We start from the raw sequence: 27444 nt of genomic DNA, 5'->3' as shown, positions 1-27444 counted from the left end.
ATTTCTGAAAATTCATAGAAGTCAGGGGGGAGGTGTTTACTTATTTATATCTATTTGTAATTTCTGTAATTTTTTCTACATCGTTAATTCTAAGAAATATAATTACTTTTACTATTATAATATTTGTGAGGAAAGGAAATAGTGATCATTCAGAAGTTCCTGATTTTAATATATATGAGAGGTTGTAAAATCTTTCTTATAAAGAAATACAGTCACAAAATATTATTTAGCTTTCTTCAAAAGTAAATTAGTCCATTAAATTTCAAAAGTACAACAAAACAGGGATTGTTCTCTGTTTTTTATTTAAAAGAGAGTGAGAGATCTCGTTAACATCTGTTGTTTTTTGTTTCCTTCTATCTTCTCTGCATGCTTTGCTACAATATAAACTGGAAGCTTGTTTTTGATTCTGTATGCAATTCCTCTATTAACATATATATCAGATATTGGTATATATCTGTGTGTTTACTTTACTTAGCCTTGTAAATATTTTAGATTGAATATTCATCTCTCCATCATAAAAAAGTTTTTTCTGGCTTAACTGGAGCTTTTCTATTATCTCAGGACTTTTGGTCATGTTCCATCTCTTTTTTGCAGTATGTACATGTATATTTAAAAACATAAAATCTGAGCAAATTATCAGCAAATACTGCATCATACTCAGCTCTACATAAAGCATTCATTGATTAATTTCAGAGACATTTTGTCTACTGTGCTGAAAAAAAATAAATTATGGAATAAGAAAAATTTAATTTATTAGTGTATATTCAACTATCTTATCCAATGTAAATTTATTTATACTAACTCCTAATTAGTCCTTAAGAGTATATGAAACTTGTCAATCTTAGAGCTGACTACAAGGTCACTGAAGCACAGCCCATATTTATAGGTTCATAGTTTCATAGGTTCATAAGGTTGGAAAGGACCTACAAGATCATCTAGTCCAACCATCCTCCTATCACTATCCCTACCCAACTACTAAATCAAATCCCTTAGCACCTCATCTAAACGCTTCTTGAACAGCGCTAGGGACGGTGCCTCAACCACCTCCCTAGGCAGGCCATTCCAGTGCCTGACCACTCTTATTTATCTGTGCAAGGTCTTATTCAAAATCACCAGAGTAAAACATAAACTATAGACCATATTGTTTTAAGTCAGAGTATTTTCTTATTTATTTTAACATTCACTAGCTCTGAGCAAACAGTGGGACTTCTTAAAAATTCCCTTTTGTCCATCACAGTGAGAGCAGCTAGTTTACTGCAGTTTCTAATACTTATACATAATTTTTCAAAACAAGGTTTTTGTTGTGATAAGCACTTAGACACTTTAAAATGGGACAAATCCAAAGGAATCAATCTAATTTACAGTATGGTCATTTGTATTCACAAATGTGGAGTGTTCTTCAGTGTTCATGGGTCAGTGAAGAAGAGCCATCTTAACTTTAAAATCTCAACTTTAAAAAACTTAGGGCCGGAAATACTTCTGAACTTCTATTTATTTATTTATTTATTTTCATGCTAGACACAGATTAGCTCATTTGCTTGCAATAGAAGAGACAGAAATATATTTAAACTACAACAATGTAACTGTTACTACTTAGCAATTAATTAACATTCATTCATGTGGGTGAAAGCAACTTCTAAGGCTGACCTGAAAAATATTTTAACTTTTTCCAACTCTGTTATGTTTTCATTTAATTTGTGTTATATTCTCTATACGGTAGAAATGGCATGATTATGCAGAAAATATTTTGTTATTCTGCATTATTTTAAAAATTGGGTGATAAACGTATAAAATGTGAAGGTGTGTTTCATCAAACTTCCAAATACCTGTGTACCTGCCTATCTTATAGGTCATATTGCCTAAGGAATCTTTCTGGGTTTTGGCTCTGTCATTTCTGTATTTCATAACACTTGGCAGACAGTTTTACCGTGGTTCTTTTTTGTTTAGTAATTAGGTAGAGTGGCTACAGCAAACCTTACAGCCAGTGTCTTCAGAGGCTGACAAAATACACAATGTTCAGTCTTACTGTCAGTGTAGCTTCTCAGTGCCCCATTTTTCTCAAAGCCCTTGTGAATCAAGTCTTCCCTAATTTGTAACAGTCATTGCCAGAAAGTGGTGTACTTTAAAAAGACAGCATCAAAATAAATTGTTAGAATTCCATGCAGATTGCATCTCACAGCTTGCAATGTAAGAATTCACTCAGATGGTAGAAACCTTTCAAGTTACTACTTTCCACAGCAGGTCAAAGAAGCTGAGGAAGGTGAGGTACTGAAGGCTTTTGCCTCACAAGGGCTTCTCTGAGAGCTAGAAACCCATGAAGCGTCATTTTCTCTATTTTCAACCTTTGCTTTCTGCTTGTGAATAAAATAGAATACTCATTCTGATCCCATGTGCCAGGTCAGCCAGATGTTACATCCAAAATTAATAGGATCTGCTCCTGGCTGTTTAAAAGCATGAGTTTGTCAATCAGTATTACTGTTTGTGAAAATCACTGTGTGACAGATACTGAGAAGTTCTCCCTAGTTTCAAGTCAAGCTATGTTATATTCTGTCAATGTGAACATGTTTATTACTTTTAAATAGAAATGTTCCAGAAAAATTTTAAATTCCTGTTTTTTTCTGGTAAATTCTGCTTCAATTTTGACAGTCATTTCCCTTCCAAGGTGCCGATATGAGCAGACAAACACTCTCATAAAAGCACCAAAAACTCTTTCCCTTCCGTCATTTCCCGTTGTTCTACAAGAAGATGAATTCAACAGTGTATTCAACTAAAAGACTCTGTCATGAGGGAAGAAAGAAGAGGAAAACAACCTCTGAGAAGCGAAGTCACTGAATCCTGTCATATAACGCTCCCAAGTGCTGGCCAAAAAAATTAAGATCCAAGTCTGAAATTTCAGACTGTACTGTACAGTACTTTATCAACCTTAAATCAGAAAGATCTGACAATGACACCAAGCTGAGTGCTGCAGTCAACAGGCTGAAGGGAAAGGATGCCATTCTGAGAGATGTGGAACGATTTGAGAGATGGGGGCATGGAAACCTCATGGAGTTCAACAAGGCCATAACTAGATTGAAAACATCTCTGTGGAGAGTGGCTTGGAGGTATTGTTGGACAAAAAAATATGGGCCAGCAGTGCAAGCTTGCAGCCCAGAAAGGCACCCATATCCTTGTCTGCATCAAAAGAATGGTAGCTATCAGATAGGAGAAGGTGTTTATCACCCTCTGTTCCACTCTCATGGGACTTGATCTAGAGTACTGCATTCAGATCTTGGGCTCCCAGCACAAGAAAGACACGGATCTGTCAGGAGATGTCCAGAGAAGAGTTAGGAAGATGAACAGAGGACTGGAGTACATTTTCTTTGAGGACAGGATGAGAGAGCTGGTTTTCTTTAACTTAGAGAAGAAAAGGCTCTGGGGAGACCTTACTGGAGCCTTTCGGTACTTAAAAGGAGCCTACAGGAAAAATAGAGAGGAATTCATTATTAGGAAATACAGTGATAGGATAAGAGGTAATGATTTAAATCTAAATAACTGATTTAGATTAGAAAATAAAAGGAACTTACTTTCTCAGAAGGTGATGGGACACTGGTACAGGTTGCTCAGTGGCTGTGGATACCTCATCCATGGAAGGCCTCAAGGCCAGGTTGGATGGGGCTTTCGACAACTTGGTCTAGTGGAAGGTGTCCCTGTCCATGGCATGGTTGTTGGGACTATATGGTCCTTAGGATCCATTTCAACCCAAATATTTTTATGATTTCATGGTGGAATCTGTTATATGTACACACAATTTTGATTAAGCTGCACCAGCATGAAATGTAGTGAGAGAATCATCTCCCATTGACCAGATGATTATGCTGTGTTTAACATACTTGAAAGCGTAATTTGATATCTTGGCTGCCAGGAACTTTGTTAATAACTTTCAGTGTGGAATAGATCTATCCTACAAGGCTAAAAAAACAGTGAGATGAAGATTTGTTACCTGTCCAAAGAAGAACTTCATATTTTTTCTCAAGATTTGTCCCAAATTTCAGAAAACCTGCTGGAGCATAAAAGAATGTGATCTTGCAGTGGAAATAATGCAGCAGTGATGAGTATACAGTGGTAAAACAGGCAGGTAAGAAAGGAGACATTGTGTTTCTGTTATAGGCAAATTTGATGTGATAGCTTTTGCTCCCTGGCTGTAAGGTACACAAATTTATGAAAGTTGAAAATTCAACAACTTCTTTTCATAGAATAATAGAATCATAGCCTTGGTTGAATAGGACCTCAAGTTCATCTAGTTTCAACCCCCTGCTGAGGGCAGGGTCACAAACCTCTAGACCCGGCTCCACAGAGCCACCCCCAGCCTTGCCTAGAGTACCTCCAGGAATGAAGCATCCACAGACCCTCTGGGCAACCTCTTCCAGTGTGTCACTGCCTTCTAAGTGAAACACTTCCTCCTAACTTCTAACCTAAATCTTCCTTGACTTAGACTAAGACCATTCCCCTCTTGTCCTGTCACTATCAATCCCCAGGCCTGGATGCAGTACTCCAGATGGGGCCTCACAACAGCTGAGTAGAGGGGGACAATCACCTCCCTCTCCCTGCTGGACACCTCTTTTTTAATGCAGCCCAGGATATAGTTGGCCCTTCAGTCTGCAAGTGTGCACTGCTGACTCGTGTCCAGCCTCTCATCCACCAGGACCCCCAAGTCCTTTACCAGAGGGCTGCACTCCAGTTCTTCCTCCAGTCTGTATAAATACCCAGGATTGCCCCAGCCCAAGTGCAGCACCTTGCACTTGGCCTTGTTGAACCCTGTTTAAGTGCACAGGGGCCCACTTTTCCATCCTGTCCAGGTCCTTCTGGATTCCTCTGATTTCCCTTTTTTCCTTCTTTTCTTCTTGAATAGGTCTTTGTTACTGCAGTAGACCTGCAACTGTTGGACTGATTACTGTTGCCTGTTGATTGCTAGTCTTCAGTCTCAAAAGTCCTTTAAGATAAAGCTGCAATTCAGGAGCACCAGATCTTTCATATTCCCAGGGTAGCGGAGGTATGCTGAATATGTGAAGTGCACTTGATTTACACAGGGAATCTAGAAAGCTCTGAATTTGCACAAATCAGCAGCACAGCATGCACAAAGGAAGTCCCGCTGAATCAACAAACAACAAAAACTTGAATTCTAAAAGTGCCCATATTCCAGTGTATAACTTTGAAGAGTATGGAAATATTTGATGCATGTTTTCACAAGGTTACGCTTAAGCCAGCAAACCTAACTAACAAGACTAAGCATGAATGCATAGCCACTAGCATGGCTACACTTATTTCTGACTTTGTATACTGTGTAAGTTAAAATCATCTATTAAAATCATCTTTATCACACCATCAGATTAAAAGTTGCTTATCTTTTGACATCCCAGTGCAATAAAAGAGGAATTCATGATCTGTGATTTTGGATTGCTTTTTATTTCTGAAGTGATGTCTGCTGAGAATACAAAAGAGTTGTTAATGGTGTAAGATGTTCAGAACATGTTTCACAGGAGAGAAGCAATGTATCACGATTAACAGGCTATACTGAGCCTTTCACAACCCTGCAGACCTTGAAATATCATGCCTTATGGCTTTGTTCTCCCAAAAGAATGAACTGGCATACATCAAGTCTACTGAATAGAGTTTCTGACATATCTTATATGGTTATGTGTCAAATAGGAAATGTTGAAAAATAGCCTATATTACTGTTTAAAGTACATGCAGTATGCATTAACACTTTAAACAGATGTGTTACCACTGGTGTTACTTTTGTTTTTGTCACATTTCTGTTTACACAAACTGATACTTAACTAGAATTCATGCTGGGTATCTATTAACATCTTTTCATACTATCCAAAACCATAACAGATGCTATTAGTCTTCAAAAGGGATAAGGGACTTCTTTTCACTGTAGACAAAAATATTATACAAGGTTAGGTGACAAACACATTAAGACAAGACAATACATATAGCCATGATAAAAGGGGAAATATTCATTTATTGATGCTTGTAAGTGGAGTTGCATACTTGGTACACATATTAGAATATATATAATATATAGGTAACTTAGAAATTCTACAGAAAAATATTTTGTTCTAGTTTTACCATTCTCCTGATGAGAAATAATGAACTAGCTTCTGCTGTGCAGTCAGAGAAAGCTTTCTGACTGACACCTATTCATTATAGTATTTTCCATAGTGTGTATAGTTATTAGCACTAGGTGGAAGAAATCACTTAGCTTTCGGAGCCTGACCCCAGTGATTAAGCTCCTCATCCTCACTGAATAAAGGTGTGTATTTTCAAGAGGGTCTTCTGAATTCCTGAATTTGGCAGCAATTAGGATTCCCACTTCAATTTTCTGAAACACTTCTAAACGTAACTTTCTATGTTAACTATATGGGGAAGCTAAAAGACCTCAGGCTTGGCAATATGAGCACCTCTCTGCTTCCACTGCATATTCATCAGTGGGGCTGATGACAGCCAGCTGTGAATTAGTCTTTTTAATATTTTGCCTGTAATTACAGACATTAGATAATGCAGTTGCAGTTTAAGCAACTGGCTGTAGGTCTGAAAATTCATATACTCCCTAAAATTGACTGAGAAGTAAAAACTCATGGGGCTGTATTAAATTCACTTATTTATCACTCATACCATCAGTGAACATTAGAATCAGGACACTTTTGGAAAACACTAACTCTGTGCAGTCCCAGTAAATTAGTTTAGTAAATGTTTTTCTGTTCATTTGTATATAGTCACACAAATATTCTCAAGGAAACGAAACAGTAGTTTTCACATTAACATTTTCATGTTAACTGCAGCAAAATGTATTGACAATAAATGAACAACTTTGAAGTCAAAAATTAAAAATTACGAGTAAAAACTCTTTGAGAGTTAGTTTCTAAATCTAATTACTGCTAAGCTCTGTGTTAAAATTAAAATAAATCAAATTAAAATAAATACTTCTCAGCTATGAATAATGAAGTATCTGAAAAAACTTTTGGATGAAATATGGAAAAAATAAATAAATTAAAATTCCGTGATGTAACATTCCAACAAATTAGTTGTAAATGTTAAATTACTCATGACAACATCTTCTAAGTGGTATGTCACTAGCAAGAGAACTGCTGGAAGGTATAGAAGTAGCTGAAGATATGAAAACTAAGCTTACTACATAATTAAAAATGCTTATGCTGAGAAAAAATATATAAGACTTCTATTGAATAGAATGTTATCTGATGCAAACCTAGTCACTGGCATGTGCAGTACTTAAGTGTCAAAGTCATTACTCAAAAAAAAAATCTGTAAAATATTCAGTATTAAACTCTTTTGACATTAATACAGGAAAAATATTTTATCTATTTTGGGACTTATAACAAACTATACAAGAATTTTCCTCCATGTCAGTAAACCAGCACCATCTAACACCAAATATAATTAGTAACAAATTGCCTGTTACAACTCAATTAAACTTCCTTGCCTTTCTGCTGCTTAAGCAACATGTAGATTCTTTTATGTACTTGCCAATTAGTGCATGGGGATTCTGCTTTCTAATTGGATAAAAATGCAATAAACTGAGTAATGCACTGTTGATATCCAGTATCAACTTTGTTAAAAAGTAGTGAAGACAGGTTTAATGCTTCAAATATTTATCTCAATTGAAATTGATTAAAACAATTTGAGGTTCTATTAGATATAGATACAATCCTTTAGTTAACAAAGTCCATCTGGTCTAAGAAAGAAAATTAAGATTCGCTAATTGAAATTTGGAAGCTTTTTCCAAACATGCATAATTCATACTGACAGAAAACAGAAGCTGCTATTCACCACAAACTGTCAAGTAGATGAATGTTTCATTTAGATGGAATTTAAGATTTCACCCAGCAAGAATCTACAAATGCTTATGGTAAGTCACAGTCTGAGAAAAAGAAAATCTGTTCTCTTTTTACTGATGCAGTCTTAAAACTTTTTTTTCTTTTTTTTTCTTTTTTTTTTTTCCATTCTGAAGACATTTTAACCTTAAATGACATCACATTTGACCTTTCATGTTTCCAGTAGTTTAAGAACCTGTCTAGAACATGAGCACTATTCTGCTCCACAGTGCTGCAACTTCATCGGCTAGTGATGCTTCATTTTTTTTTTTTTTAACTCATAATGTATTCACAGAGGTTTACTTTTGTGTTAGTATGAGACCTGTTTTGTAGAATGGTTAAATTTTAGTATTCCTCTCCCTGGTTGCTTTTCCTTCCCCCATACTCCATCTCTGAAAAAACAATATCAGATCAGGTCACTTATTCAACCCACAACGTGGTGAAACAAACCATTAAGGCAGCTTAACAGACTGCAAACTGAGAAGTAATTGAAATGAGTAACTGCAGAGAAGATGGGCCAGAAAGTTTTGGTTCACTATGGCCACAAAACACAGCATAGGAATATGGCAAGAGACATAATAGCATAAACCCTTTATGGTTCAGCTCTGCACTCAAATCTGGGATAGCCACAGGAGATCTTTCCCAGGTACAATATTTATATTTACTCATCATTTCTGAGATGCTTCTTTATAGTCAAGATGGTTTTGAAATGGTAATGAAATTATTACTTTTTACATGAAGTGTAGGTAGTAGGAAGTACTCTGTATCAATCATATTTCTAATTTCAAAGTATGTTTAGCCTCTGATGGACAAATATCTATGCATAAATATATATGAAATTCTGAACCCTCTGTCTTCACGAAAACACTGGTAATTCTATCACTGATTTTACTGGTGTTATACTATGCTATTGACACAATATTCACTGTGTTGGTTTTTTTTTTTAATTCCAGATCTGAAACATAATGATTATTAAGGATGGGGCAATGAGAGGAAGAGAATTCTGAAACGTGCTATAACTGGAATTTTCTTTTCTGCTTTACAGTATACTAGGTATGTATGCTCAACTGAGAGCTTTGCTGAGCTGAGCTGAATAATCTCTCGAGTTAGTGCCCTCAGGCAAGAAAAACTCAGCCATCACACTCTGAAGGAAACATGTGTTTCCTATTCACAGTGTACCACCTGCTCATGGTTACAGAAGATACATGTAGTAGAAAAGTCCTCTGTTAGAACTGAGATCTGATTTGATGATAATTCAAAAATGAGAAAGATCATTAAAAAGACAAACATTAATTTGTGTTTCATAAACTCATCAAAGTCATGTGTTATGGTGGAAGAAAATACTCCTTAAGTCTACACTGTACAGTGAAGCATTAACCCACAAAACAAAACAAAATTCAATGACTTTTGTGAGAGCTGGAGAATAAGATTGCAGCCAATGGCAATGTGGAAGGTGCACGACCTAGTTCAGGGAGTTGCAGCAGCTGCACAGCAGCAACCACAGAGAGTTCCATTATGGCCTATTAAAGCCTATTAGGTGCTTTGGCTATCTAGAATAAGTTAACCTATATATATGTGATATAAGAAATTCTTTTTTCTTTTTTTTTTTTTCACTATGCCTGAACTTAAAGGAAGAATCCTGTGACCTGTAAGCCAGTCTTCTAAGTGATTATAAATCCAGCATGACAACCATCAACATTTTATTTGCAAAACAACAAAACTAGATTAACTACACTGACTATTCAAAACAATATTCTTAGTTATGAAAAAATTCTGGTTATTAATAATATTGGACTGAAAGGGAAGAATTCATTTTCAGTAAGTGTCCTGTTCACCAAATACCACTTTCCTTCAAAAATGAAGTACATATATAAATCCACGAATAGAAAGCTGAAAGATCTAAGTATATTTCTCAACCTTTGTTTTTCTGGAAACCGTTAGAACTTTTTTTTTAATACCAGGTGAAATTCATGAATATGTCATTTGAAATTTGTTTTAGAATTCTCTATTTATTTTAACAATATAGCTAGTAGCTAGAAACAAAAACAAAAACAAAAAACTATGTTGTATAATTTATAGGTAAGAAGAACGGAGAGTTTCTCAGCCTGTGTTAATCTAGGCCTCCATGTATCCAAATGAGAAATAAGAGGCCCTAGCTGACAATAGCCCCAGCATTCTAATTGTATGTGAAATAAAAAGCCAAATACAGGGGCAGAACAAGCCTGCTTCCTGTGATTTAAGACTATGGGATTTAAGTGGAATTTATTCACATTTTTGCTGATAGTGATTATTTCCTGTTTTTCATCAATATTTCTACATTAGTGGAAAGATGATCTGCATGACCTAAGAGCTAGTTACATTCTTCTACTTTTCTGAATAGATGGATGTTTCCAGGGGAACCATTTGCAGTTCTGTCATCTGGGCTGTAGCCATTTAGCCACTGCTACCTTGAATATATTTGAATATATTTCCTGCTCCTTGCAAATTCTCTGAAAGGTTTCTTTCCTTTGTACGCTCAGTCTCACTTGCTCCCCGCCCACACTCCTGCTCTTTCTTCAACACTTTCTTGCCAATATGAACTCTATAGCAAAAAGCAAAAACGGGTCTTTTCCACCATGAGCATGTTTTAATTGCCACACTGCTGTCAGACTATGGAAACCCATAGCTAGATTCCTACCTCAGCCTTAATGAAGTGACAAGAGGCTTAGTATACATCTGACATCATGGTTTACACCAACTAGTATTATTAATGGAGCATGCAAATCCTGTTTTCCCACCTTAACTCATAACTATCAGTCTGAAGTTAATCACCCATTTTTCTCCTTTATGCCTCATTTATGCTGATCTTTTTATTACTAATAGCCATAACCTCAGCACCTGCACTTTACAATAAAAATAAAATAAATCCAGTATTCAGAAATTATATATCTGAAGCATACTAACTGAACAGATACATTCCACATATAATGTGATCTGAAATTCCAGTTTAAATTCCTGATTAACTGTAAGTTCTTTGCTAGTTTCACACAGACCTGATAGATGGCCAGCAGGGATGATTTATGATAGACCTGTCTTTTACAATGTCTTTCCTCTGCAATTTATCCCAGCAACTATCAGCAGGGACAGATTTCTTTTATTAAAATACAGTCAAGCATCAGTTTCAAACACATGTAGAAGAACAGTCAAATTATTCAGTATATACAATACTACTGCCACTTATGCTTAAAACACAACTTTAGCCCTTCAAAGCCAATTTATATTACCTCTTTTGTCTCAGAGCTTTGTGCCAGCCCAGAAATTTAGTCCTGAAAAAGGATAAGCATATCACTTAACCTACTCAGTGACCAAAGTTCAAGACAGGACTTGGAGTTCTGCAGGATTAGGACTGCTGTGTGTTCCTAAAGAGAGAAACTGTACTGAAATATCCCTCAATTGTCTGTTGTTACTTTTCAGGCATAATTGATATTTCCATGTGGGTTTTTTTGTTTTTTTTTGTTTTTTTGTTTGTTTGGTTGGTTGGTTTTTGTTTTTGTTTTTGTTTTTTAATAAATAGGCCAAAGTATTGTGAATTAAAGGCAAAAAGAAAAATAAAAAATGTGAGATACATTTCCATTTGGCAAAAATGTATCTTCGGATCTTCGCACAAATTCTATCAGCCCATATAAACACCTATGACTATAAGACTGGAAATCAAATGTTCCACAATAACTGAAGTTTGTTAATCAATGACTAAAAGAATGTGTCAAAAAAAAAAAATCAGTATTCAAAACCTGAACTCTTTAAACCCTTTAAAGGTTATTGAAGTACCCTTGGACAGAAAGAAACTGTAAATTCTGTTAAGGTTATTCCATTATTTCCATGACCTTGCATCTCCCATGTTCCAATTCCAATTTCACCTAAATCAGCTGCAGAAAATAAGTTGATAAATAAAGAGAATAATATAATGAAATGATTTTTATAAATACAATATTTTTTTATGGCTAAGCATGGTGGAAATAGGAAAATTCTGAAAGTCACTGTATCAGATGCCCACATCACAAAGCAGTAATTAATATAACTTTTACTTCCAGTCAAATTTGGTCCCTAGATACTAATAACCAGAAAAGAAAACTAAAAACATGCAGTAAAATTTACAAAGGCTGTATATGTAATATGTGTACTAAGGTGTATGTGTAATATTTAGGCTCTTTTATTTCCTTATTACTTTTTTGTCTGTGAGCTGGGACACAGATCATTTTACTGTGACTCTGTCCTTAAACATTGCATGTTTGTGCTTGAGATTCAGTGAAGACCAATTCCAGAATAGATCATATTGGATATTACTGCTATATTTCTTATCTAGAGATGGTTTTGGATTCTTTAATATACTGTGGTTTTACATATTATATAAATTCCTCTAAGCTGTTGTTTATGTTTGCTGTGGGTTTTTAAAAACAAATAAATAAAGAATACCATTGTAGGCATGTTGCAGAGAGTACAAAACTGTGATGGATCAGCACCTGTTCATCAAAAAGTCATTAAAACAAATGAAAGTTCAAACTTTTTCCAACTTCTAAGGTCAGTTATTACAGAAGGCATTGCATAAATGGATTATTAACCCTAAATAGTTAACTATATTAATACTTGTTCCTACAGATTCATCAGATATCAGTATGTCAACAGATTAGCCCTTATGACTTAGCAGGGGACCTGTGAGTCAAGTGTTATCAAGTTATCAATTGTTTTAATATTTACCAAGCTGGGGCAAAGTGACATCTAGCTACCAGACCACCTTGATTTGGTCAACCTCAAGTATCATTACTATGGCTTTAGGATTAGGAGAAGAGTAATAGTCAGAGCTAATGACAATGGTTTTGTTTATATAAAGGTTCTGAAAGAACATAGAAGAAAGAAAGGAGCATTCCCTGTGCTTGTTTGAGTGACATTCACTGGAATCTGGGAAATGATTTCTGTCTAGATCTTAATGTGCAAGAGTGCCAATCTGGTGGAGCCACATATTGCTGCTAATTGGGATCCTTCAGCTGTGAAGGGCATTAGTCTCACCAGATAAGAGCAGGAGCTGAAAAAATAGTCTCCTGAACTAGATGAATTTATCAGATATTTTCCTTTTGAGAAATTATCTATATAACAAGAAAACAATACAAAAAAAAAAACAAGATCTCTTGCACAAGCAACTCAGCTCTTTTCACACAAAGCTCTTATGAAATATTCTAAATTATTGCTAAATTTAGTCTAATTTCAGTTCAAGTTTTTTTAAAAAAGCTTCTGGTGATGGTCAGTGCAAGCATTTGTTTTGTTCCTTCACATATAATCAGTTCAGCAGTGTTGGACAAACTGGCCTAATCAAAGGAAGGTAAAGATCACAAATAATTTATTTCTAGCTGTCAGCAAAATGAAGTTGGTAAATGAATCAAAAATTACTTTCTTGTTTGGGAATGAATGGGAAAACTAAGTTCTATATTCCAGATAATATCATTAAGCCAGTTAAAAAAAAAATCCATATTTACTCTCATAAAATATCAGCTTTTCTCTGTTTCAGTCACAACGAGTGTGTCTTAATTCCCTGTCAAATCTATCTAGGAGAATAAACTGTTGCTTTTTTAGCTACTTCTTTTGTTTACTTGTCTTTATAAATAAGAATGGAACTTCACATAGATAAATTAATGAGTTCTCAAGCCCTAATTTAATATTGTTAAGTCCTTATTACTGAAATTTATCTGAGCATATTACATGATAGAACACTCATGGGGAGTATACAGTATTATTATCTAGTCTGAAAATATCATGTAGATTCATAATATTTCTTTCTTCAGCTTTAGCGAAGTACAGAAACACAAGAATATTTTTGTAATGTGGACTCATGAAATGATTTGATTCAATTCTATTCCAGTATCGGAGTTCTGCTTCAGTGTGGTATAAGAAGTGATGAACTTGGATACTGCTGCTCTGCAGATGAAAGGAAATATGATGTGAGAGTGTTCTACGTCTCTGGACTTCTGTAAAACAACTTGTTTCCAAGAGGATTACGTATCTCTCATGCTGAACACAAGAGTTCCAATAGATGTTTCCCTGGCTACCCAGGAATGAATATCTCAGAATGTATGAATAACGAGCACTGTGCTTCTACCCCCATACACCCTGGCAATGTTCCTGCCTGAATGGCCAAAACTGGTTAGCAGAAGTTCGAGCAACATGAATTTGCCTTATTGAAATAATAGCACATTTTCTTACTTAAAAACAAAAATAAAACCTGTCCATTTTATCCAGCAAGAGAAACATTTGTGCTCAATAGAGACATAAAAACGTTTATTCAGCTGCCGATGCTCTACAATTTCTTCATAAAATTCCTCTATTTACGTAGTTGCTAACCAGTAACTGCAATAACAATTAAGCATGTTCCTTTCAGTTGGATAATTAAATGCCAAAAAACCTCACCACTCAATATGTAATTCACTCAACATCTTGTTGTTTGAAGGTTCTAGTGTTCACAGATAGGATGGATTGAATTCCTAACAACATCTGGCATGAGCAATGGACTTGGCTGTCTCAGTAATAGCATTACATTCATGGTAGGAATGACAGCTAAATGTAGGGAGATGGATGGGCCTTTTCTTTGAAGTGGCAGATTCATGGTTGTAGCCTAATGAATTAGTATGTTGTAACCCCTGGCCATGTACATACTGGCCTGTTGGTAGTGACAAGCTACATCAGGAGGTCCAGAGTAAATTGTAGTTGTCAGATTTAATGGAGAAAGATGCTGGCTTATAAATTGCTGGGAAAGCTGAGTATAGTTTCCATTCCAATAATCTGGATCAAAACATTTCCCAATCGCCTCGGTCAATTTATTCTGTCACTTAATTAAACAAAAAGCATTACAAGTTTCCACAGTAAGAATGAAGGACAAAACGAGATTTTTTAACCTTGGAGAAAACAAATCTAGCTGTTAGTTCACAAGCAGTTTCCTTTTTTTCATAGGACCTGAATTTATGAGTTAGAGAACGGGAGCATTTTAATGTTCCTGAATGTCCAAAGATTGTTGAACATTTTTTACATTGAAAGCAATGAAAAAGAGGGATGCTCAGTGCAAGCTTGTCTTTTGACAGCATCCTAATACCAGATACAGAAAGAACTACTTAAGAATGATAATTCTTCTGTCATCCAAAGAATTAGATGATGATCAAACTCCTGAAGAAACAGTTAATAGATTGAAAAAGTATTTCCTAGTTTTCTATATACTTCTGATAAATTGAAGGTGGGTGAAAGAAATATGGATTAAAAACCCAACAAAGATAAAGTATTTTTTCTAATTATTTTTAATTATCTTTTACTTAGCAATTAACTGGAAGTGATTGCTGGTTGGTGAGTTTTCTGTGGGTTGTTTGTTTTTTTTTTTTTTTTGGGGGGGGGGGTGTTTTTTTTGTTTTGTTTTGTTTTGATTTCTTTGGTTTCTTTTTCTTTTTTCCAGGATTCCAAGGACACAGGAGTGAAATAATAGAGGTCCTGAATGTATACTATAGACACTTATCAGTATGATCCCTTCCACCTTTTTTCAAATTGCACTACATTAATTAGCTGAAGTCAAGCAGGAATGATTCTTGAGTACTTTGTGCTGAGCAGACTTGTCCCTTGAGAAATTAATTCAGTGTGTATGTGTCCATTATTAGCATTTCCCTGTCTCACATATTAAATGAAATATATTGTGCTGAACTATGAAACACCTTAAGCAGAAACTATTATGCTGCCTACCATAATACATTCTGCAAAGCTCCAAAGAGTGCACTGTAACCTGCCCAGTGTTTACACAAATATTTTTACATCTACTGTTGATGTGCAATGACTCCTCCATCCCTTTGTTTCAATATGCCTAAACACTCTTAAAAACATGATTTGTCTCAGGAGAAAAGTTGTTTCCTAATAACGTATATCCACTTATTAATGAAACGTATGTAAACTCTCAAGGAACCTTCAGATCAGTATAAACTAAACAATAAAATTTTTCTACAAAAACAATACCGTGGCCATTTTATTTTCAAAAGAGTGAGGACTATGTACTAGTTTTACTAGTGATGTATCCTCCAAGACACAAACAAACACATCTCCATGTTGTCCCTGATTTCAAGTGTCTCCTACCTGAGAATAGCACAGTTGTCAATTCTTCATTGCTTCCCACTCCAGGCTACTCCCACTGAAAGACAGGAACTAAGCACCTTCCAGATACCATGTGATATTTTTTGGCCTTGAATGTTTTTCTTTAGACAGGAATTTCTTATCAGTTTTTAAAAACTAACTGTAATAAAGTTTTAATGAATTTTGAATCTCATTACTAAAATGTAAACACAGGTTTTCTCTCAAATACACCTCTTTTCCCTCAACAACTACCTCTAATCCAAGTAAATTAATGTTCCAACTTTTACTTTTAATCTATTCTGGAATTTTAAAATTAATTTTCTCTTTAATAAAACTTTAATTTGGCTTTGTCCATTTCCAACTCCCCAGCCAAAAACATGTCAGAAAACATGGTCATACATATTAGCTTTTTGTATTAGCCTTGAGAGTGGTGGAGTTCCTGGGCAACCCTATCCCTTAGAACAAAAGAAACTTCACAAAAGCATGCAAAAACACAAGCTGTGCTGCAGAGGAGCTAACAACTATAACTAAAAACAGAAGAATTGACTGAGCATGGCAAGAAAGTGAGGTTACTAGCAAGGAAGTGTGACAAAAAGCATGGAATAGAGAATAGTTTGGAGATTCCTGTTCAGTACAATAATTGACAATGAAATGGCTGATTTTCTTCTGTACTCTTCTAGTTGAAGGATAGATAGGCAGTTGTAAAACAGAATGTCCTTGCCCTGCTGTTACTAATCCAGCCAAGCAAGCCCAGCATCCTCTGACAGTTGAGGAAGTCCATGGATGTTGGAGCTTGCTTCACAGTGACAGATGATCTATGCCATAATTCTAGGCTGCTGAGAGAGCAAGGTGCTGTAGGAACAGATATCAGGAAGCTGAAATAGAATTTAAAGAATCCTAAATTAGATAAAACTGTAAATTAGGGAAAACCCAGAATTATCAGGATTTTGTGTCACTTTTTTTGTTTTATTATGTTTAAGATTCCCAGCCACAAGCCAGTCATGAAATAATTGTTACATGTGAACATTAGGCTGTTTGTGAGAAAAGTATCCTAATAAAGATTAATCCTTTCACCTTGGAAAACTTAAACTGTGTGAATTAATCTGGTCTCAAAGGAAGAAATTATAACTACTTACTTCTTCACTGTTTTGCCATATATTATGTGAGCACATTTTTTCTAGACAGCTGTCAAAAAAGAAATAAAACAAGGCAATGCCAAAAACAAAGGCATCAATTGATTTAAATGGAGTGAACTGAAGTTGGTAAAAAAAAAAGCTTTTCTCACACTGGACAACTTTAATAGGAAAGTGCCAAAGGTATCTCGGTCAGGACCTTTATTATCAGCCATATTCCTGAAAGATCTGGGAAAGGAGATGAGCTGCAAAATGAAGGAGCTTGTTGATTCAGAGTTATTAGGAGTAGTACAACTGAGGGCAGACTGCAAAGAATTGATAGCAATATTCAATGACTGGGTGCCTAAGTGTGACGAAATTCAGTGCAAATTCAGAATTCAAAAATGAAATTCATTTCAGAATTCAAATATAAAGTGATACATATTAAAAAAACAGTTGCAGCTGCAGGCATAAAATTATTTCTTGTAAGCAGATCATTACAATTCAGGAGTGAAATCTTGGCTTTAAGATAAATTGTGTAATGATAATAGAAATAAAGTGCTTGACAAAGAAAAGAAAATATGAATTATTAACAAAATAAAATCTCTAGAAAATAGTTGAACAAGTATATTGTACATCTTTATTTTGTCCTTATCAAGACAAACACTATCCAGGAATAGGTACCTACACAGAACAGCACAGCTTCAGACCACAGTCTGATAACCAAATGATTATTCTGAGTTAAAATAAAATTGAAGAATAAAAATCAGTTCAAAGTATTGTTCATTAACACTTCCAAGAAACCTTTCAAGAGATTTTTAAAATGATTCTGGACCCCAAAACTTGAAATACGTATGAGCACATTTTAAACAGCTAGCAGTCAGGGCAGAGATGTCAGCACCTTTGCTGCTGTCGCTAGGCAGGCTGATTTTCTATATGCTGATAAATGTATATTTTTAGCTACCACTCCAATGTCTGCTTCCATTGTTCCATTGTTGGCTTTTGTTTGATTTGTGTTTATTCTTTTTCTGGCAGATGATAATGAGTTACTTGTGCTAGGAAGTGCTGCATTTCAATAGCAGGAAGAGCTAGTTAAGACCTAAAATGGGAATTACTTCATACTCTTTCAAAGGAACAAAATGATATAAATCTAGAGATCTTATAAGGCCTTTGACTTAGCTAAAGGTAACCACAATTATTTGAATAAATGGCAGTGATGGCAAGTACTTTACTATCAGCAAATAAATGCACCACTAGGTAGCAATACCAAATGTTGGCTTTTTTTCATGCTTGCTGAAGTCCTAGGAAAAAAAAAAAGATTTGGTTGATGACCTGCCTGTATCACTAGGGCTCAACCTGACAGCACTTAGCAGGACTTTAAGCGCCATTCTCAGAATTCCTGATCAAGAAACCTCCAAGTCAAGAGCCTGCAACAATATCTGTGTTTTACATAGGCCAGTGGCTTCTGGACCTTCACATGTTCTGCCCACGTGTAGAAAGCAAGCAAACATAAAGGTAGATGTTTTTTTTGAAAAGAACAGTTTTTTTCTTAAAAAAAAAAGTTGCCAATTTCATACAAAGTAATAAAAAATAAAATCCTCTCAATGTAGAAGAATTGGAGTGTCCAGTTCATAAAGAGTACTGCTCACTACTCAAATACTCTGTTTTAAAGCAAGTCATGCATTTCTGTCAATTCATTCCCAATTATAACTTTCAGGGTGATTTTAAGGAAAAAGTAAGCAAACCATGGGAAAAAAAATGAAGAAAAACATAAAAAAAAAGTTCATTTTTGCTGTAACTAGAGCTCACAAGCAAAAAATTTAATGCTTAGAACTGTCAAACTGGTAACTTTTGATGAGTCTAATATTTGTAGTATTTACTGGAAATTAATCAGCAATGGCAGCAAAAAAATTTTCTCTAACCTTAAAAGCTACGCAGGAGTCAGAATCAATTTGTATTTTGTGTATGAAGCTGAAAGCTGAAGAAGGCATAAAACTTGTGAAAAGAAGGCTTTATTTTTAAAATTAATGTGACTTTTTCCTAACCCCTTTCTTAGCATCTACCATAATACCAGTAAATTAATTTTCCATTCATCAGTCTTCAGCACTTCCTAATCTTCTCTGTCATCTGAAGTGTGGTTTCTTTATCAACAAGGCTGACTTCTTCTAGTCCAGTGAAAATATCTAAGGATTCCGATCTACATAGCATACTGTCTGAGTTATGCTGGCCAAAGTTTAATATATTACACAGGGAATGACTTAGAAGCAAAACAGTGTAAAGGAGTGGAAGAATTCACTGTTTTTAATTCAAAGTGAAAATTTCACTGCCTAGCAACTTGAGGAGCCTGGGCAGAGCAATTACTTCAGATTGCCATTCTACAGTTTCAATTTGTTGGCTAGACAAAATGTAATTATCATCTTTGCTAATAAACTTAGTATGTGAAGTATGTGATTTTTTTTACCAAGAATCAGATTCATGAAATTTTCTAAACATATTTCCTTTAATTCATTGGCTAAAGAAGAAACCTTGAATAAAGGGTTCTAGCTCCTGCTTATTCTCAATCTGTCACTGCAAATTTCAGATTCATCCATAGAAGAGTAAACATTTGAAATTTTCTATATAGAATATGGAGAATTATTTTAGGTAATAAAAAGTGCGAGTATAGAGCACATACTTATGTCATTTGACACAAATGGATAATAGTATGCAAATATTAAATTTAAATCAAAATGTGGGGAGACCACAAAAATCAAGTGTGACTGAATTAAATCTCTTACAGAAAAAAAACGCAATTTAGAAATCCGAATCAGTGGAATCCAGTCTAAAGGCTTCAGAAATAAGGAGAAAAATTCCTTTCTGCATTGCATCTCAATCAACTTTCTCCTTTCTCTGTAGACAAATTACATCAAACTTTGCAACCTTAACAAAGGTTTTCACAACATTCTCTTCCCTTGACTTTAGCAGGGAAGCAATCTGGATTACAACTCTGTGCACAATGTATTTGGGAATGAGAATACAAGGACTGTCTGTCCAGGAAAAACATATTTAAAGGCATTGTAGCATTTAGATGTTGTACTAAGGGACATGGTTTAGTGGGGAAATATTGGCAATAGTTGGATGGTTGGACAAGATGATTTTGGAGGTCTTTTTCAGTCTCAGTGATTATGATTTATCATTCTATTATTTACACTGTGGTAACATAGCGTGGAAGTAACAAAGGAAATAATACCTTAAGTAGGAAGAAATATTTGCTGTGAAGGTGGTGAGACACTGAAACAGGTTGCCCCTTGAGGTTGTAGACATCTCCTCCCTGGGAGCATTCAAGACCAGGCTGGATGGGACTTTGAGCAACCTGGTCTAGAGGGAAGTATCCCTGCCTATAGCAGGTGTCTTTGTACTACATGATCTTAAAGGTCCATCCCAACCCAAACCATTTTATGACTGCTTCTGTGATTCTAAGCATGTGTGCAGTAAGTGTACTAAACAGTAATTTGTAGCTTGGTAATTATGTAACTACATCAGGTAGCATCTGATAAGCATGAATTTACTAGGAGAAGGGAGCACAGAGGAAAAAAAAATCAAAGAATTTACTGAAAATCTAATCTTGAATTAAAAAAAAATAAATACAAACAGCTTTCCATACCTTTTGCTGCAGTTTAAATTAGGTTTTTTGCACTATGTTTTTTTGATTTGATCAGCATTGAAAGTCTATGTTAATACAACAAAAAAAATAGTAGCTATTTTAGTAACCAGGAAGTAATATATGTGCTGATGAAATGTAGATATGTTATGCATAGTATGAAACCAAATATCAGAAAAATAAACTTCGCCATTTCATAAAAAGAAATAAAGCATACTTCTAGCAGATTATGAATCGTATGACAGTTAACTTACATGTTGGCTTGGTTGACACATTATAGTCTCCATATTTTTAAATATGGAACAATTACGTACATGAATCAAATCTAGATGAATAACATTCTTTTGTTGTCCTTTTCTCTATCTGTATGGCTGATTATCTTCAGATCATTTTGGTACACTTTCCCATTACTAAGCACTTGTAAAATATTTACACAGTTCATGTCTACATTCCAGAACTATAGGTCACTATAATCTGTCTATATATCATATGACCTTGAAAACTCAGACGTGCGTAATATTTTCTAAAGTTACCAAAATCAAATAATCTTCTAGACTGTGGTTTTAAGTATCAAGAAATTAATAAAATATTAATTCAACTTCAGTTTGCAATGCAGATTGAAATGCTGCCAATAATTACATTGCTTTGGGACAGCATTCAGAACGGAAATTACTATTGCAGATTTTTTTTTAAATAAATCCTGAGCCAAAAGCTGCAGACTTCATTTCACAAGTCTATAAAAGTGTGAGATTTTTTTCCCCACCCTCCAAGGATTTCTCATCCTGCGGATCTGACACATTTAACATAGTAATATTTTTACCCATTTTTGTCTTACTTGTCTGTGAAAAAAGCAACATGTTATGGGGAGACAACACTGTAACATTGCCCGTAATATACGCAGTAAGCATGCCAGCACCACTTAGAGCAAATAATGCAGCTAATAACTTAGCAGAAAATTCTAGTTGCTAATCATATGATTTCTAACTGCAAAATACAATTGTACAATTTTTTCATGTATTTTATTTCTTCATTTGCATTGTATGATAAAACAGCACTCTACAGACTTCACTTGAAAAATGTAGTGAACCTTCAAGGAGAAGAGAGACACTGTAACCCACTAAGGAATAATGGAGAAAGAAAGAAGAAGGTCTATTAGGAAATGGCCTAGAGTGGAGAGGTGTAGTCTTTCCATTAGAGGTGTTTCCATTATAGAGCTATCACAACAAACAAACCACATTGTCTGAAACAATTTCAAGAGAACACTTTTGACTTTCTTCAGCTAGCAGACAGGAGTCTTACTTTTACCTGCTGTCCTGTAGCTCTTCAATTTCTAGTCTTGACTGCCAAAAAGTATTCAATAGAATTCAATGGAAAGATTCAACAGAAAAAATAATAACCCTTCAAAAAATTCTTCCCTTCATGGTTTGGGCAGCCTCCTGGAAGGCAGAAAACATACAATTGAACCTTCTTTGGCTGCAAAAGCTCTGAAACATTGCTTGGGTAAATCTCCTTCTACCATGTTACTTAGGTGACAGTGAGGGCTGTTACCACCACAGAAGGAATCCCACTCAACTAAGCTCTCTCAGTTAGAAGAGCTTTCCAGCCTCTTGGTCACTAAGTGTCCACAAAGAAAATCAAAAATAGGTATTTGCCAAGAAAATATCACTTCTTTTGATACAGCCTAGAACAGGATGATCCAACCAGTTTTTCCTCAGGGAATGTAATTCTCTTATTTTTACAGAGGCCATCAGCAGAAACAGTGCTAATAATGCTATCCAAAACCATTCCAAGGAAACATGAATAATTAAACATCACCAAACAAGAAAGTGCTCAAGTCCCTGCCTTGGCCTTCACTAGCTCGTTAATATCATCCATAAGTGGATTGAGGAGCACTGTATTTTCAGACTTCTCAATCCACAAAGAGGGCGATCTAAATTTTTGTTAATTCACATATGTATTTTCTTCAGTAAGATCTTTACACCTAATTATCTAAGTCAAAATTATATTTATGGTGTAATTTGCACAGGTAGCAAAGAAAATGTTTTGTTTCAATGGAAAGTTGAGCATTTGGAATGTGATGTTGTAACTTATCTTTGGCAAGGAGAGTTAGGGCAATGCCACAGAGAAATGAAACACAAGTAGTCTCCTAAAAGTAAATATAGCTATAACCATTGTCAAAACAAAAATAGTACTTCTATTTTATAGCCCTTTAAACTTTCTGTATTGTCAGCATTGCAATAGTTTTTAAGAAAGTTGGCCTATACATTGCAGAAGTAAAATTTTAGAGGGAATGCAATTGTTAAAATCTGACCTTGTTTCTTTATTTTTGACAGATCATTTATTCAACTTATTCTGTATCTATATTTCCTTAGAAACACATTCATCATGTATATGGTTGAGTCCTATAGAGAACCACAGTCAGATTGTGAGCACTGATACCCAAGAAGTGCAAACAGGCTCCAGTAATGGTGGTCTAAACACAGTGAAAATTCAAAAACTTCAGTTTAGACCTCCAGAGAAACAGTTGTTTGTCTAAGTAGAAATGGATGTGTATAACTACATGTATTTTGTGGACATATATTGCTTCTTCATTAATATCCAAAAAGGGATTAAGGCAGAGTGAAGCTATTCCCATGGTTTCTAACTAGTTTTTCAGCCTTTTGCTCTACTAAATAAGCATTTTCCTAGGCAAGTTATGACACTAAGGCTAATTCTGAGAAAAAATACAATAGAAATTATTTTTGAGCATTATTTTATCCCTAACAGGACAGAAAGAATACAGAGGGGCGTGTCATCTTAAACTTCATTTTTTATCATAAATTCATTACTGTTTTCTATTCTTTTTCCTAAAATGTTCTATAACTGTTTCCAAAGAACTGAAGCATTTTCTCGTGAGTTATCTCATGGCCTTAGATTCTATCGCTGCTACTGATTATACTCTGCAGCTTCCACATCCCAAAAGCAACGCTGAGAATGGGATGAAGTTAGCATTTCAGGAGACACCATCAATGTCAAACATGAAGTAAGCCATAACAATCATACGAGATGACAATTTAAGAATATGGTCTTAAGCTTGCCAGTCACCTTGAGGAACTGCTTACTTTCACTACTAGGTGAATCAGTCATACCAAATGCCTTGATATAAATCCCCCAGGGGATGCCTGAGCCAGCTCAGTTTGAGTCACTAATGAGTCATAATGCTTTGTCAAAAAATTGCTCCCCAGCACTTCAGATTCAAGCAAAGGGAATTCTGAACTCACACTGGTGCTCCATAGGAGGTTTCTAACAAAGCAAGACAAGGTCTGTAGGCAGACACAGTACCTTTTATTCTACCACCTAGTGTGGCTGGAGAAATTAGACAAGCTTTCAGGCACACAGGCCCTTTTTAGGTCTGAAATAACTTTGAGAACTAAATAAGAGTAGAGAGCAATGGCTCAGAGTTTAGCTGGATCCTTATCAATTAGACCATCTTTGAAAGAAAAGTTAGTTGCTGACTGTGGAATAGATATGTAATTAGAGGAAGAGGACAAAGAAGCAAATATGGTGAGGTGGTGAGGTACTTGTAGCCCATGGAGAACAGAAAAAAAAAACTATCCTGTGGAACATGGTGACACTGAGAGGGCAAGGGAGAGAGATTTTATTCTGCAATAAAATCAATACCTCTCTATAGAGTGCCAGACTAACAGTAGACAGACAAATTTAAGTTCTCAGCTTCTTTCAAAGGCGTTTTATGTTTCTTAGATTTTTTTCCCCCCAATTATAACTATGCTCTAACAGGTGTTACCACCTCAACTCACTGTCCTATCTTCCTCACAATCATTCCACTTTTCACATCTACAGTAAGACTTCACTGTAGTGAAGTAAGGAAGAGAAGAAAATAATTATCTACTAACCAAAAAAAAAAATTGTTTATAACTGATATAGGAAAGAAAGGTTAATAAAGTACAGGACATATCTTTTTGTTAAATATTGACCTAAAATATCACTATTCGTTCCATTCTTTTGTAAAGGTACATTATCTGGACTGCAGGAGTTAGAAACTGTGTTAATGGTAACTGACTGTACACAGGAGGAACAACAGAATTTTTCTCTTAAAAAAAATAGATTAAAAAAAGGAAATTGCAAGGATCTATAGCAAGTGCTGAAGTACCTTTTTTCAAGGTTACCTATGAAAAAAATGTGTCCATATCCAGTCAGAGAGATTTGTACCATTATTTTTCAGTCTAGAAAATATTTTCACATTTTGTAGTGCAAAAGCTTTGCTTTTCTGCCCCTTCTGGATGATGATTTTCCAGTTTTCAGTCCATTTTGTGTAGAACGTTCCCACCATACAATTACTGGTACCTCTCTTTCTCACAAAGCACTATGGTCCAGTGTGAGAATTATGAATGATTACGCTAATACTCATTTACTAATGAAATGCCTACATAAAAAATGCAATTTCCCACTGGGAGGTGGGAGTCAGTGTCATCCATAAACTGCTCTTCTTGAGTACCTTAAAGTATTGACCCCCGTGTCATGATGGGTTAACATCATCTTAACATCATCAAATGTCCAAATTACACCAACTTTCTTTCAGAGCTCTGAATTATTTTTTTTCAAAGGTGGTGATCAGTGGTCATTTCTGTTTCTGCAGTTTTATTATCAATTGCAAAGACTTGGTGCCTCAGCTGACTAGGAAAAAGCACTATTAATATTACTTCATTGTTGGTCCACTGCAAAAATAAATAAATAAAAGATACTGCTTAGAGATTCTTAAGAGATTCTTCTATTTGCCAGTGAAAAAGCTAATCCATAAAACAAAAATAATCTCTCATGACCTCAGTTTCCACTCTCCTCTGAAAATCAGACTTGTCAGGGGCATTTTTTGAACCATCTTTGATCATTAATCGGCACTTCTCCATTGGCAAATGTTCCCACCTTTCTGACATTAAATGCATGAGTTGTAACCCTAACACTACTTCCTGAGCTATGGTGCTGAAACAGATAATTCAGCAATGCTCTTACCTCTGCCTGTAAGGTGATCCAAACTGAAAATAAACACATTTTCCATTTCCTTTCATCAAGAATTTATCAACAAGGATTTCTCATCACATCCTAAATACAGTCACCACCCATATTAAGGATCTTCACAGTGAAAAGCTGTGGATGTCTTCATAATATGGATTCTCCATATGTAAGTATCACCAAGAAGACACACAACCGTCTCTTCTCTGTCAAACACATAAAGAACAATCGCATAGTCTCTCTACTACTAAGAGGACATACCAATCCTTGAGACATTTTTCTTTTACAAGTTACTGCATCCGCTTTTTCTGGTTTGCTTTTCAGCCAAGTTACTATTCTGTTCACTATAATATTCAAACCACCTCTAGTAGGTATCAACAGTGTTCAAAACACCCCCAGATAATCTAAATGCTTGTGGATCTACACAGTTGCCTAAGCAAATTGATTTTCTTCTCAATGTTGTTGCATATGTTACAATGAAATATGAAAATATGAAATATTGAGTATAACCATTAAGTAATGAATTTATGACTATTAGTGAAATGATTCTGATAAGTATAGAAAAACGTAAAATCTGTAGATTTCAACTAGTTAACTGGTCTTTAGTCTATTGTGTAAGTAGAAGACATTTGTACAAAAAACAGCTTTGTACAGGCACAGAATGAGTAAATAGACTCAGGACACCTACACAGGGTCAATACTTTCACACATCCTGAGTGATCTGGCAGCATTCACTTTTGTTTCTAAATACTAAAAGCTTCCATATACTTGGAAGTATGACTTCAAACACTAGTACACACATTTATTTGTGCATACCCAAGCACAAGTGTGTGTGTGTAGATGTTTGGCACATTCAAAAGCCTGCTCCTTAACACTCACTGTTGTTTATTTTATTTATTTTTTCTCATTCTTTCTCCTTCTTTCTTCCTTTTTTTGCTTCATTCCTTCATTTCTACCTTCCTTTCTTATTTGCTTGCTTAACAGAACAAAATAAAAACAGAAATCTAACACACTTGATATTTTAACCCATGTAATTTTTTAGTGTGTGATCATTTCACTTAATTTCAGCTACATAGGAAGAAGTCATTGAAGTTCCCTCCAGATGAGGATCAACTGCCTCTGTTTATAAAAACAGCTAAATGAAGATGAGAGGTAAGATGCATCTATATAGAGGTACCTGGACATCTGTTCAGAGCTCAGTGAAGTCTCCTATGTCCAGTAACCTGGGTGACTCTCTAGACTTCATCATCTGAAGTGTCTAAGGGATGGATCTGGTTTCTGAAACACAGATTTCTAATGCATAATGCAATTTCTAAGATGTCTATGTAGGACTCACAGAAAACCCACAATCTTCTACAGCACAGTGTGGAAACCAATTGAGATAACCAAAAACATCTCAAACTGACACTTTTTGACTACTTTTAGAAAAGAGAATTGAATGAGTAAACTCCATGTTCTGTATCAGGAGCTCTGAATACAAGCAATTCCCTAAATGTAGTTACATTAATCTTAATCTTTATTTGATAGCCTAATAATACATTCTGCAGAGGCTTTAGCTGCTTAAGCATAAACAACATAGTATCAGCTGTGAGTTTCTAAAACATCTGAATGATCTGAGCAGAGTTTATAGGCAGAACAGTAGTCATCACAGATATGCTACTGTATCTTGAGTGCCAGGTGGAGG

The sequence above is a fragment of the Cyrtonyx montezumae genome, unplaced genomic scaffold, assembly GCF_038088225.1.
Source record: "Cyrtonyx montezumae isolate F1298 unplaced genomic scaffold, pur_monq_1.0 scaffold_14, whole genome shotgun sequence".
NCBI lineage: Eukaryota > Metazoa > Chordata > Aves > Galliformes > Odontophoridae > Cyrtonyx > Cyrtonyx montezumae.
The sequence above is the reverse complement of the archived record's forward strand: the minus strand, read 5'-3'. Positions refer to the sequence as shown.